Genomic DNA, 12,768 nt, shown 5'->3' with positions numbered 1-12,768 from the left:
GTAGCTGGGTAGCTGGCCCATTGCATCTTCCTCCTTCTCTTGCTCCTTCTTCTTTTCCTTCTAGATTTCTCCTTTTATTTATTCTCTCTGCCTGTCAGCCCCACCTATCCTTTCTCCTGCCTTGCTATTGGTCATTCAACTCTTTATTAGATCATCAGATGTCTAAGACAGGCAAAGTAACACAGTTTTATGGAGTTAAACAAATGATTGCAACATAAAAGTATGCAATAGTTATGGGACCTTGAAGTCAAGTTCCTCATACTTCAGTGTTGTAGAATATTATTTTAAGATGTGCTACATTTGTTTATGCTGTGGAACATTTGTTTAATGATGCGAAGATGTTTTGCATTCCTTTATGTTGCATTTGTTTAACTCTGTGAAGCTGTGTTACTGTGCCTGTCTAAAACACCTGATTGGTCAAATAAAGAGTTGAACAGCCAATAGCAAGGCAGGAGAAAGGATAGGTGGGGCTGCCAGGCAAAGAGAATAAATATAAGGAGAGAAAGAAATCTAGGAGCAAAAAAAAGGAGGAGGACATCAGGAGCTACACAACCAGAAACAGAGTAACCAGTAAAGAAAGATATACAGAAATAGTGAAAGATAAAAGCCTAGAGGCAAAAGATAGATGGGAAAATTTAAATCAAGAAAAGCTGGCTAGAAATAAGTCAAGCTAAGGTCGGGCATTTATAAGAAAGAATAAGACTCTGCACGTGATTTATTTGGGAGCTGGGTGGAGGGCCCCCCAAAGAATAAACGGTAATAAAACAACCAACAACACATAACTCCCAAAGCAAATCTGGGCAATGACTCCACAGAAGATAGATTTCTTACTCATTTTAAGACTACGCCTTTAATCCTGGGGGGCAGAGGCAGGTGGATCTTTGTGAGTTCAAGGCCAGCCTGGCCTACAGAGCGAGATCCAGGAAAGGCGCAAAGCTACACAGAGAAACCCTGTCTTGAAAAACCAAAAAAAAGACTATAGCTGTTTTTCTAGCACTGGGGGGGAAAAAGCAAGCAAACAAACAAACAAAACCCACCCACCTCTCTCTCTCTCTCTCTCTCTCTCTCTCTCTCTCTCACACACACACACACACACACACACACACACACACACACACACACCAAAATAGTCCACTTGTTAAATTTTTATTTGTATTTATTTATTTATTTTGCATGTATGTGGGGGAGAGGTTATTGCATATGCTGTGGCAGTTTGAGGAGGTGAAAAGACACCCCAGGGAGTCAGTTCTCTCCTTCCACTATGCAAGCATCAGGGTTCAAAGTCAGATCATCAAGTCTTAGTTACAAACTTCTTTACCCATCTGGCTCTCACTCTCCTTAGTCCCCATTTTCTGTAATAAAAAATTGGTGAGTTTATTGAGAAATTGGAATATGTGTATATTAGCTGAATTTAAAATGATGTAGCTGCTATGGAAAATGGCATAGTGGTTTCTTAGACAATTGAACAATTAGACAATAACAAGGTTACACATATGATGCAGCTATCTCACATTCTAGTCATCTACCTGATATAATAGAAAGCAAGAACTTGACAAAATGTATACTTAGGGGCATAGGAACATTATTCACAGTAACTAAACAATGAAAACAACCCATGCCATCTGACAAATGACCTATGAGAGCTTTAAATCAGAGAGTTTATTAAGCATGCCTCAAACAAAAATAAAAGAAAAAATAATAAGTAGTAGATACATATCATCAAATTGGGCACTTACAACTTCCAGAAGAAATGACTTGAGGTGGCTAGCTGGAGTTCCTGATTAGGAGTCCTGGAGAGAGTAGAGCATTTCCCCTCAGATGAGGCTTCCAAGTAAAAGAACAAAGAGCAAGCAGAAGATGGATAGCAAAACAGTTTCAAATTGGGCATTTATAGCATAAGGCAGAAATCAACTGTGGAAGCTAGGCTATAACAGTTAGGATAGAGTTCCTGAAGAGTCCTCTCCATGGATGATCTGGCATCTTGTTCCCACTGCAGGCATGTTTACATCATGATATAAACAGTAGTAACTTCCATTGGAAGTTGTTTACCTCCTAGCTATTCTTGAGGTTGTGAAGGTTTTGAAAAGATTTATTTTTATTTAAACATTTAATTAGATCTATTTGTTTTATATGTGAGTGGTTTGCCTGCATGTATGCATGAGCACCAATTGTGAGCTTGATGCCCCTGGCAGTAAGAAGAGGGCATCAGATCCCCTGGAGCTGGCATTGTGAATAGTTGCCACGTGGGAGCTGAGAAATGAAATTGGGTCCTCTGGGCTATTATCTCTCTAGCCCTCTGTTGTGATGTTTTTATCACCCTCCATTCACTGGCCTCCTTTCTCTCTGTTAAAGAGTCAGGGTCCAGCCTGCTTCAGAACAAGGAGATTTGAAGGATACATGAAATAAATGTTGCGGCTTCTGAGACAAGGGAGCTCATTTTCTCTTCTCATGATCTGTTCCAACAACAGCAAACAGTACAAGACAATGTGCCAGTGTGATCTATGTTATACAACCCCTATAGATACACATAATGTAATATATACACATAAGAAAATTATCAGTCAACCTTAAAAAGGAATAAGATTAAAAAGGAATAAGGAATAAAAAGAAATATGCTACAATATTCATAAAATTTGAAGATATTAGGCATGGGGAGATAAACAGAAAAACAAACAACAAAAAAAACAAATACTACACGTTTTCCTTTGAATGAGTAGTAGAGTAGTCTTTCTGATAGAGACAGAAAGTGGATTAGTGGTTTCAGGGGAGGGGATTTAGCGTGTAGTGAGTACAGATTTTCTGTTTGAGAAGAGGAAAAAGTTCAAGAGACAGATAGTGGTGATGGATAGCACAGATTATTTAACGTCACTAAATCTATGCTTACAATGCTTAAATAGTAATTTTCTATTTTATCATAAATAAAACATCAACATGTTTATGGCTGTAAACATTTGTATACACCTGTTAAGAAAGAATTAACAGTATTCTGATTCTGAAAAAAGACAAGGCTGGAAGATTGTCTACTACTTGTATGGATGCATAGGGGGCTGGAATGAAGCCTGCTGCTTGCTGCGTCCCTGGTTATGTAACGAAGGAAGGAAGGAAGGGAAGGAGGGAGGGAAGGAAGAAACAGAAGGAGGGAGGAAGGAAGGAAGAAAAAAGAAAAGGAAAGAATACATACAGCAATATGATACCTGGAAATCAAAATCTACTTAGTAAAATAGAGCTGGCCTGACCGTGTGGGCTCACAGTGGGTAATGTGTGAGAGGGAGAATAAAGGTTTCTTTCAGTGGCTTCTCTGTGGTTTGTCTACGTAAGCCAGTGGACACAGACAGACTTCAGTGGCAGATAACGATGGTGCCAAGGGACCCTAATATCTTTCATATTAGGGATTTTCATAATTCTTCCCAGCACATAATCACTCCCATTGCATCCACACATCTGTCTAATTTTTCCTGACCTGGGATTGATGATGGGTCTTAGCTTCACACAGGTGGCAACTACCTGGAAATCCCTCAGTGCCTGGGTCTGTGCTGGCAGGCAGCTCTCGACAGCTAAACGGATAGTTGCAGCAACATCTTTTTGGGTAGGCATCATACCTGGAGATAAGCTAGACCCAGAAAAGTCATTTTCTCTAGAAAGAGTTCAAGGAGATTGGAAGCTGGGTTGGTGATGAACTGATCTATAACTGTGACAGGATAATATTGCTCCTCGGTACCAGAACAGGCTTCAAGCACGGAAGAGCTCGGAAAACAATCTCCTTAAAAAAAGATGAAGCACAGATAATGGTTTTATTTTGTCTGCACCAAATAGGAAATCACACTCTAAGCCCTTTCAGTCACTTGGCAGTGCCGTTACCCCACTCCATCAGCAAGTGGTTCATAAGCCCTGGCAGCTTCAAGAAGGCCTCCATGATGGTGTTCATTTCAGGAAATGGATGTTTCCTGTCCGCGTGACCTTGGACGGGAAACGTTTGCAAGCTGAGACTCTTCCAGATGGACTATCCATCTCAGAGGCTGTGGGTGGGAGAGAAGTCGATATTTAGTTGCTGGAATTAGATCTCTATTTGGAAGTAGATGTATAGGAGAAAACTCCCGCTCCCTCTCTTCACCCCTCCCTTCTCCTTTCAGATTTTGGTGGTTCCATGATAAAGTCGTTCTATATAGTCAGCAAAGAAAGAAATGGAGCTTGGCCGGCATCCTGGAACTTCATTACAGCTGACTTTGTTAGGTAGGCTGCAGAGTCTTGACACCTGGGTATCTTGTAATTTTCTTCCCCCTGTGTCGGACCATGTGAGGCTGAGAAAGTTTTGCTTGTAGAGAGAGTCCCAGGGAATGGATGCTGTCATGGGCAAACTGCTCTTTTGGCTTTCTCATTCCTTTTCTGACTGTCAAACACACCCCACTTCCAATCTGAGGAATATGATGTCTCCCCTCTCTTCTTCTCTTTCCTCAACCTCTGGGATTTGAATGCAGGACGTTGCACTCATTTACCACTTAGACATACCTCAGCCAAATTTTTTACATGCTAATTTCAGGATATCAGCACATTCAGAAAGACACAGAATATTCTTCCTACTCTTGAGGAAGATATGGGAGAGGAAAACACAGGAACACAAGCAATAGTAAATAGGAACCAGTAAATTGGCTTTGCACATAAAAGTGCTAGATGCACAAACCTAGTGACCCAAATTCAATCCCTGGAACCTATGTAAAAAGCTGGCTATGGTGACAGGCATTTGTAATCTCAGCATTCCTATAGGAAGATTGGAGCAAGTAACCCAGAAGGTCACAAGCCAGAATTTCAGCAGAAACAAGAGACTTTGCTTCAATATGTAAAGGGCAAAGACAAACTCCCAAAAGTTGTCCCCTGAACACACCAAGTATGTACCATGCCATATGTGTGTGAATACAGATACACACACACACACACACACACACAGACACATAGACACAGAGAGAAACAAAGATAGGGATAGAATCAGATAGACAAAGAAAGAGAGAATTTTTTTAAAAAGAAAATAATTCAATGAAGTCTCAGGGATTGTGGACTCAAATTAAATAAATGGCTTCTCTCATTATATAAGGAGTATATACATCTATACATGGCATGCACATGAATATACCTTCAATCTGTTTTTGAACACATATATATGCATACACACATATATAATTTAATCTTGAAAAAAATCTTATAAAATGCCGTGGGATAATGCTTTTGCTCACTGATTTAATAAAATGCTGATTGGCCAGCAGCCAGGCAGGAAGTATAGGAGGGATAAGCAGACAAGGAGAATTCTGGGAAGAGGAAGGCTCAGTCAGGAGACACCAGCCCATCGTCCAGGGAGCAGCATGTAACGGCACACTGGTAAAGCCACAGAATACATGGCGACATATAGATTAACAGAAATGGGCTGAGTTTAAGTATAAGAGCAAGTCAGTGGTAGGCCTGAGCTAATGGCCAAGCAGTTTTGATTAATATAAGCCTCTGTGTGTTTACTTGAGTCTGAGCAGCTGCAGGACGGGGGCGGGTGGGAGAGATTTGTACTGACCATGGACCAAGTGGGACACAGAAAAACTTTCAGCTACCATAAAATACTGTTACCAGTGAAATCAGAGTTTTCCTTCTGTAGAATGTTGAACTCCTTAGTAAAATAATTTAAATACAGACTCAGAAGAAAGCTCAAAGACAATTTTATTAGTGTTTGAAAGAAAAACATAGGTACAGTCAAGCTACAAATCTCAGTTGTGGCTGGAAGGACAGAGATGGAGAAGAGGAAGAGAAAAGCCATTTATTTTTATTTTTATTTATCTTTTATTTAGAGTCTAAGTAGCTCCGGATAGGATCATTAACACAAGCTGCTAATTAGTGGGGTCCAAGTTGCTATCCTATAAATAGATTTAAGATTGATTTCAAGCCTTCTCTAAAGATAACAATACATCTTATGAGCATGTTGTTCAGCTTCAAAAATTCGTGCCACGACTCTAGTAAAATGCCTTTAAAAATATTAGCATGTCAAATGCTGATGAACATGTGGCACAATCAAGCTGTGTGTCACAGTGCACACCTATAATCTCGATACTGGGGAGGTCTAGGCAAGAAGATCATGAATTTGAGGTCAGTTAGACTAAATAGTAAGTTTCTGAACAAACTATGGGCTGGCAATGTAGCTTGGTGGTAGAGTACTTGCCTGACTCTATCTCTGAACACCACAAATACACACACACACACACACACACACACACACACACACACGGATGCACATCTGTGTGTATATGTGTTTTCCATCTAAAATTCTCATATATTGTTGATAGGTATACAAAATGGTATACTCTACTCTAGTATACAAGAAACAGTTAAACATACATTTAGCATAGATTGAGAAATGCTACTTCCTAGGTTTTTATGACAAAGAAATGAATACTTTAGGCTCACACAAAACTCAGTGTGTAACCATTTATAATGGCTTTATTCATAATTGCTCAGAACTGGAAATAAACCAAATGTCCTCTGACTGGTGAGCCACTAAACAGACTGTGGTATAATTAAATTCAGTAACAGAAGGAGCCATGGGTATATCCAACAATACGGATGCGTTTCAAATGCATTATGCAAAGCCAAACTCCAAAAGGCATGCATTCTATGATTCAATTTACATGTTATTCTAGAAAACAATGAACAATAGGAACACAGAAAACAGATTGGTGATTGCTAGGGGATTGGAATAGAGGGAAGACTCTACAAAGGGCCTAGGGGAATTTTGCCGTGTGACAGTGTCTTTATATAGCTTGATCCTTGGGAGCCATGACACCATCTGCATTTGTCAAAGTTTGGAGAAGTATATGCTAAAATACATGTCTATTACTGTCTTAAAATAGTTACTCTGTACCTGAGCTTCAAAGTAAAAAGCCTATAACTCAAGGGAATTATTATTATTATTATTATTATTATTATTATTATTATTATTGATGTGCAATGTTTGGAATCTCATCTAGGTGGTAATCATCTGGTTATTACTATGGTTTTGGTAGGGTTTGTCACCACAGAAATTTATGCCAGTGTTTAATTGCATGAGGCCTTGGTAAGTGAAGCCCAGTGGGGACATTTGGGTAACAGGGTTACAAAATGATGATGCTATCCTTCAGGAGGGAGTGTGTGTTCTCTGTGTTTGGAATGTTCATGTTTGTCTTTGTGTTTTCTCCCATGATCTGAAGCAGCTAAGGGCTCCCTCAGAAGCTAAGACAATGGAGACTTTATGCTTTTGAACTTCCTCTTCTTTGTGAGGCAAAATAACCCTCCATTTTTCATAGTATTATTATCTAGTCTCAGATATTCTGCTATAGCAGACAAATATATACATGTGAAACAATTTATCCACTTGAACTTTATACACCCAGTAAATGTATTGTATATCTTCTTTAAAAGTAAGAAGACAAAAACTCGTAAGATTTATACATATAGCTGGGGGAGAGGAATGAGAATGAGACATTGGGAAAGAGGGTCATATGACTCCAATACTCTGCTGGGATTCACGAAATACCCCCAGTGCAGTATTTGGCAATGGCAGGGAGGAATGCTCCATATACCAAAGGGGACTGTGACCAATGTCACCATGTCATGCAACTCTGACCCTTTGTGTCAACTTGCATTTGTATGCTGTTTTTCTTCCATCTTTATTCTGTTCTTGCTTCTGACAGCTACTTTTCTATTTCTAGAAATTTCTCCAACCCCTCTCTGCTGAAGGCACTGAAGAATGTCTGAGTCTCCAGGACACAGATATCTGGCTCAATCCCAAGCTTCCATACTTTGAAGCTTGATGGCCCTTGGCAATTTTTCACGTATTTTTCACCTGGCAGATTTCTGCTTTGTGAGTCACACAGGTATGCACAAGGTTTGCTGTCTAAGGCATATTAATGATCCTCAGCAATGACTTGGAAGCAGCCCACTATACAGGGACATTCCTTTCTAGCATTTGAATGACTTCTGCAGCATATTTTCCTGGTGCAGAAACATGAGCCACAAGCACTCCACGTCCTTATTATCTAGTCGCCTGTGCAGGGTCAATTGATTTGGATGGTATCAGTTCCATGAATCCTCCCCTGGAGTGCAGTAGGGCAGAAGCACAGAAACATTGCAGATTCTAAGCATTCTGCATTTCTTCCTGGAAATATACAGAAATCCGAATGTGTGCCCATCCTTTCCCGGCCATGCGACCTCCTTACATACGAGCATGGTGGCCTTTTCTTGACACAAACTCCAGGATATACATGACCTCTAATAGAGAGGAAAGAGTACCTAAACACCATCTGGAACATAGGATATTTTTTGGTGGAAGTGTTTGTTGTTGGACAGGCAAGGATAATTTATTTCTAGGTTGTTCCTTCACTCCACGTTTTTGGAGTCATTTTCTCTGGGGTCCTCATTGTTGAGCATTCTCACCATTTAACCTGTTGCAATCAAACTCTGGACTTGATCCCAGAACTGCAAAATGAGATCTTGGCCTTTAGTTGTCTATCATGTGCCCGAGGGGCTGGTTTGCTATGACTCCACCATCTACCATCCATCTGTCGGCTTTGAAACACCTCTCTTATTTGTCCCAGGAATGCAATTAGGCAAGTTACTTGGCACTGTACCTTCAGCAATATTACCCAAGGTTTAAGCCACCATAGCAAGAGCTAGTAGGTAAAGGTTTCATCAGGTGAAATGGATGAGTGGTGTGTTCTGTATCTAGGCTTAGTTATACGCAGTAGCATTCATCTCCTTGTGCAAAGGAAGTACAAATTACTATCCTGCCATCTTCAACACTGTATTGAATTACCAATACAATCAGAATCAGCACTTCTGGAAAGTGCTGATGGCCTATTTTGTACTTGTTTGTGTTAATCAATGTTAATTAAAAAGCAAGCACAGGGGTTAATGAATTATAATGGGCTTAATTAAGCTTGACAGTAACAAATGGCATAACCTCAATGTTATGGGCCACTTCAAAGAACAGAAAGGGACAAAATGGGCCAGAAAATCATCATGTAGAAATTCACAAATATATACATTGGCCACTTGCAGAAAGAGAATGATGTAATGAGTTTATTAGTTTTGCTAATTGTCAAGTTAACTACTTATAAAGCTGTCATCACAGGGAATATAGAGAATTATAAGACCCATTCTTTATCCTTAAAGGCTTTGCAATCTTATTGGAAGAGAGATACATAAAGATAAGTTTTAAAATATACCACTGAAGCTGGGGAGGCTGAGGCAAGAGGACTGAGAGTTCCAGGTCAGCCTGGGCTACACCCTGCCTCAGAAAAGAAATTGTGTTTTGGTTCCATCAAGTCACAAATGAGCAAGGCCACCTGTGCAGCAGAGCATGCAGAGAAGGGAGTGATCACCGCTAGTTGATACAGTGAGAGGACCAGGGAGTTAAAGCCCAAGTAAAGGACTGTTGGGAGAAGTGAGGGTGTCAGGTTTGGGGATGGTAGTGCACAGCACATGCTCAGAGAACACTCATGCTTCCATGAGTCTGCTTCATTCACTGAAGTTCCAAATCTGGATGAGAAAAGAGGCTTCCAAGGTCACTTTGCTTTGGTATCTTCAAGAATAAATGAACAATGACCATGAGGATTTTGAGATTTCAGCTGTAATTCTAAAGAAATCTGAGCAGGGCCTCTGCTTGCCAATGCTTTTCTTTCTTTCCTTCCTTCTTTCTTTCTTTCTTTCTTTCTTTCTTTCTTTCTTTCTTTCTTTCTTTCTTTCTTTCTTTTTTCTTTTCTTTTTTCTTTTTTTGTTTGTTTTTCGAGACAGGGTTTCTCTGTGTAGCTTTACGCCTTTCCTGGAACTCGCTTTGTAGACCAGGCTGGCTTTGAAATCACAGAGATTCACCTGCCTCTGCCTTCCGAGTGCTAGGATTAAAGGCATGCACCACCACCACCTGGCTGCCAATGCTTTTCTATCCCTCATATTTCTACGAGATTACCCATTACTGAATTGCCCTTTATGTGACCAATAACACACACCTTAAATCCCAGTGGCTTCAGCAATGGCTACAGATCGGTGTGGTAGTTCTCTTGGTCTGGATGGAGTCAGTCATTCTCATCTTCTTTCAGTTACATGTGATCTGTTGCTAATTTGGCAGGAACTAGCTGGTCTTGGGGAGTTTTCTTCACAAGTCTGGTGCTTGACTAGTTACTGGCTTTGTGGCTAGGTTTGACTGAGTCATGTGGTCATTCAGTAGGCTGCCCTGGACTTGACCACATAATAGTAAGTAGCTGGGGTCATGTGTAACTTGAATCTTAAAAGGTCTTATTAATAAAAATAAACCCAGAGCCAGGTATTGGGGTGAACTCTGAAAGATCAGAGAGACAGAACAGGCCACAGCTAACCTCACCTTGCCAACTTCTCAGCCGATCCTGTTTCCTCAGACTGAAAGCCTCTGAGTCCTCACCCGAATGGATCTCAGCTGAACTGCTGCTATAAGCCTAAAAGCTTAACCAGGCCAAAAGCTTCTAGTTTCTGGTCCTCATGCCTTATATACCTTTCTGCTTCCTGCCATCACTTCCTGGGATTAAAGGCATGTGTCACTATGCCTGGCTGTTTCCAGTGTGGCTTTGAACTCACAGAGATCCAGATGGATCTCTGCCTTCAGAATGCTAGGATTAAAGGTGTGTGCCACCATTTTCTGGCCTTTATATCTAGTGGCTGTTCTGTTCTCTGACCCCAGATAAGTTTTAGGGTGCACAATATATTGGGGAACACAATATCACCACAGTCATATGTTGTTGGGGGTTTTATTCTTGTTGGAGGCTTATTATGACTTATGAATGCTCAGCCTTAGCTTGGCCTGTTTCTTGTCAGCTTTCCTTAACTTTAAATTAAACTGTTTATCTTTTGCCTCTGGACTTTTCCCATTCTCTTACTTCTGTAAATCTCACTCTTACTCCATGGCTTGCTGTATAGGTGGGTGGCTGGCCCCTAGGTCCTCCTTTTTCTATGGCTCCTTCTTCTTCACTCCTCCATCTCTTTTCTCCTCCCTCCTCTCAGATTTCTCCTTCTGTATATTTTTCTCTGCCTGCCAGCTTTGCCTATCTCTTTCTCCTGCCTTGCTATTGGGCATTCAGTTCTTTATTAGACCAGTCAGGTGTTTTAGACAGGCAAAGTATCACAGTTTCACAGAGTTAAACAAATGCAACATAAACAAAAGTAACACAGTTTAAAATAATATTCCTCAACAGTCATTGAACATGAGTTTTGAAGCATGCAAGGCCTCTTGAGTCCAAGGTTTGCAAATCACAGGAAGTCAACCCTGCTGCAATCTGTGAGCCAAAAAAAGTTCCACAACCAGCTCTGAAGACAAGCAGTGGTAGATTCCACCTCCAATTAAGAGGCACAGTAGAAGGATGCTGCAAGGCATGCCTGCTGGGCAAGAAGGGAATTATAACTATTTTTATAATTGGTGTTGGACATAGAACCCAGGCCTTTGACATGCTAAGCAATGGTTTACCATGAGCTGCATCCTCTGTGTGATTAGTAAACCTTCACGTTCTATTTCAGGTAAAGATGCTTTCTCACTGGATTGAGAAGTGAGAAACATTTTTCTAAGGTATTTCTTTTGCTTCAAAAATTCCTTTCTTACCCATTTTGGCAGTTCAAATTTTGTCTCTCCTGCAAGGTCTGTCTTCAGAAAGCCTGAGTCCATGAGATCCTTCCCTTGCCCTTTGCAGGGCTCGGGGGGTGGGGGGGGGGTGGGCGCGGAGAATGTGTTTTCTTAGCCTTAAGGGGGTGAGATGCTGCCACCAACTCTATGAAGTCTATCAATTCTGAACCATTTGTGACCATAGGTATAGTTACATGCAATTGAAAACAATCTTTTTCATCTTAGTATATAAAATGACTGTAATTTAGGGTGGTCGTTTCTATTAAATTGAATCTGCTGTGATTTCTTCATTCACTTTGCTATAAAAGAAAACTGGTATTCAGGGCGACCTGCTTATAGCTTTACTGAAATTACCAAGCATGGCTTTTTTTGTGTGTGATTATCTTTACAGTTACCTTCTTTCCTAGGTTTTCTTCCAGACTCCAAGGTACACATTTTAAATTTTCTTTTCTTTTAATGTTTAGTATGTGTGGGACATCTAACCACACCTTTACATTTCATAACTTAGGAAATAAAAACCATGCTGGATTTGCATTTGGTGCCTATCATTTCTGCTTTTGATATTATTGCGCAGCTTTTGAAAACCGGGAGAGTACTTTCCCTTTATCATTTTGCTGCCCTCTTAGTTTGGTTTCTGTTGCTGTGATAAAACACCAAGACCAAAAGCAAATTAGGGAAGAAAGGGTGTATTCATCTTAAACTCTCAGGTCACAGTTCATCAGTAGGAGAAGTGAAGGCAGGAACCTGATGTGGGAAGTGAAGCAGAGGCAATGGAGGAATGCTGCTCACTGCCTTGCTCCTAAAAGTCTGCTCAATCTGTTTGTTTGTTCATGGCAGGCTCTCACAATGTAGCCTTGGCTGGTCCAGAACTCATTATGTGGACCAGGCTGGCCTTGAATTTGTAGACCCTCCTGCTTCTAACTCCAGAATGCTGGTGTTAAAGGCCTGGACCCACAAGCCTGGCCCTTGTACTGCTTTCTTATACAACCCAGGATCACCAACCAAGGGTCTAGGTCCTCCCACATTAGTTGTTGTCAAGAAATTGCCCCCACAGACTTGCCTACAGGCCAATCTGATGAAGGTGTTTTTTTTTTTTAATTTTAATTTTAATTTTTTTACTT

This window comes from Peromyscus eremicus, chromosome 4, assembly GCF_949786415.1.
Source record: "Peromyscus eremicus chromosome 4, PerEre_H2_v1, whole genome shotgun sequence".
Lineage (NCBI taxonomy): Eukaryota > Metazoa > Chordata > Mammalia > Rodentia > Cricetidae > Peromyscus > Peromyscus eremicus.
The sequence above is the reverse complement of the archived record's forward strand: the minus strand, read 5'-3'. Positions refer to the sequence as shown.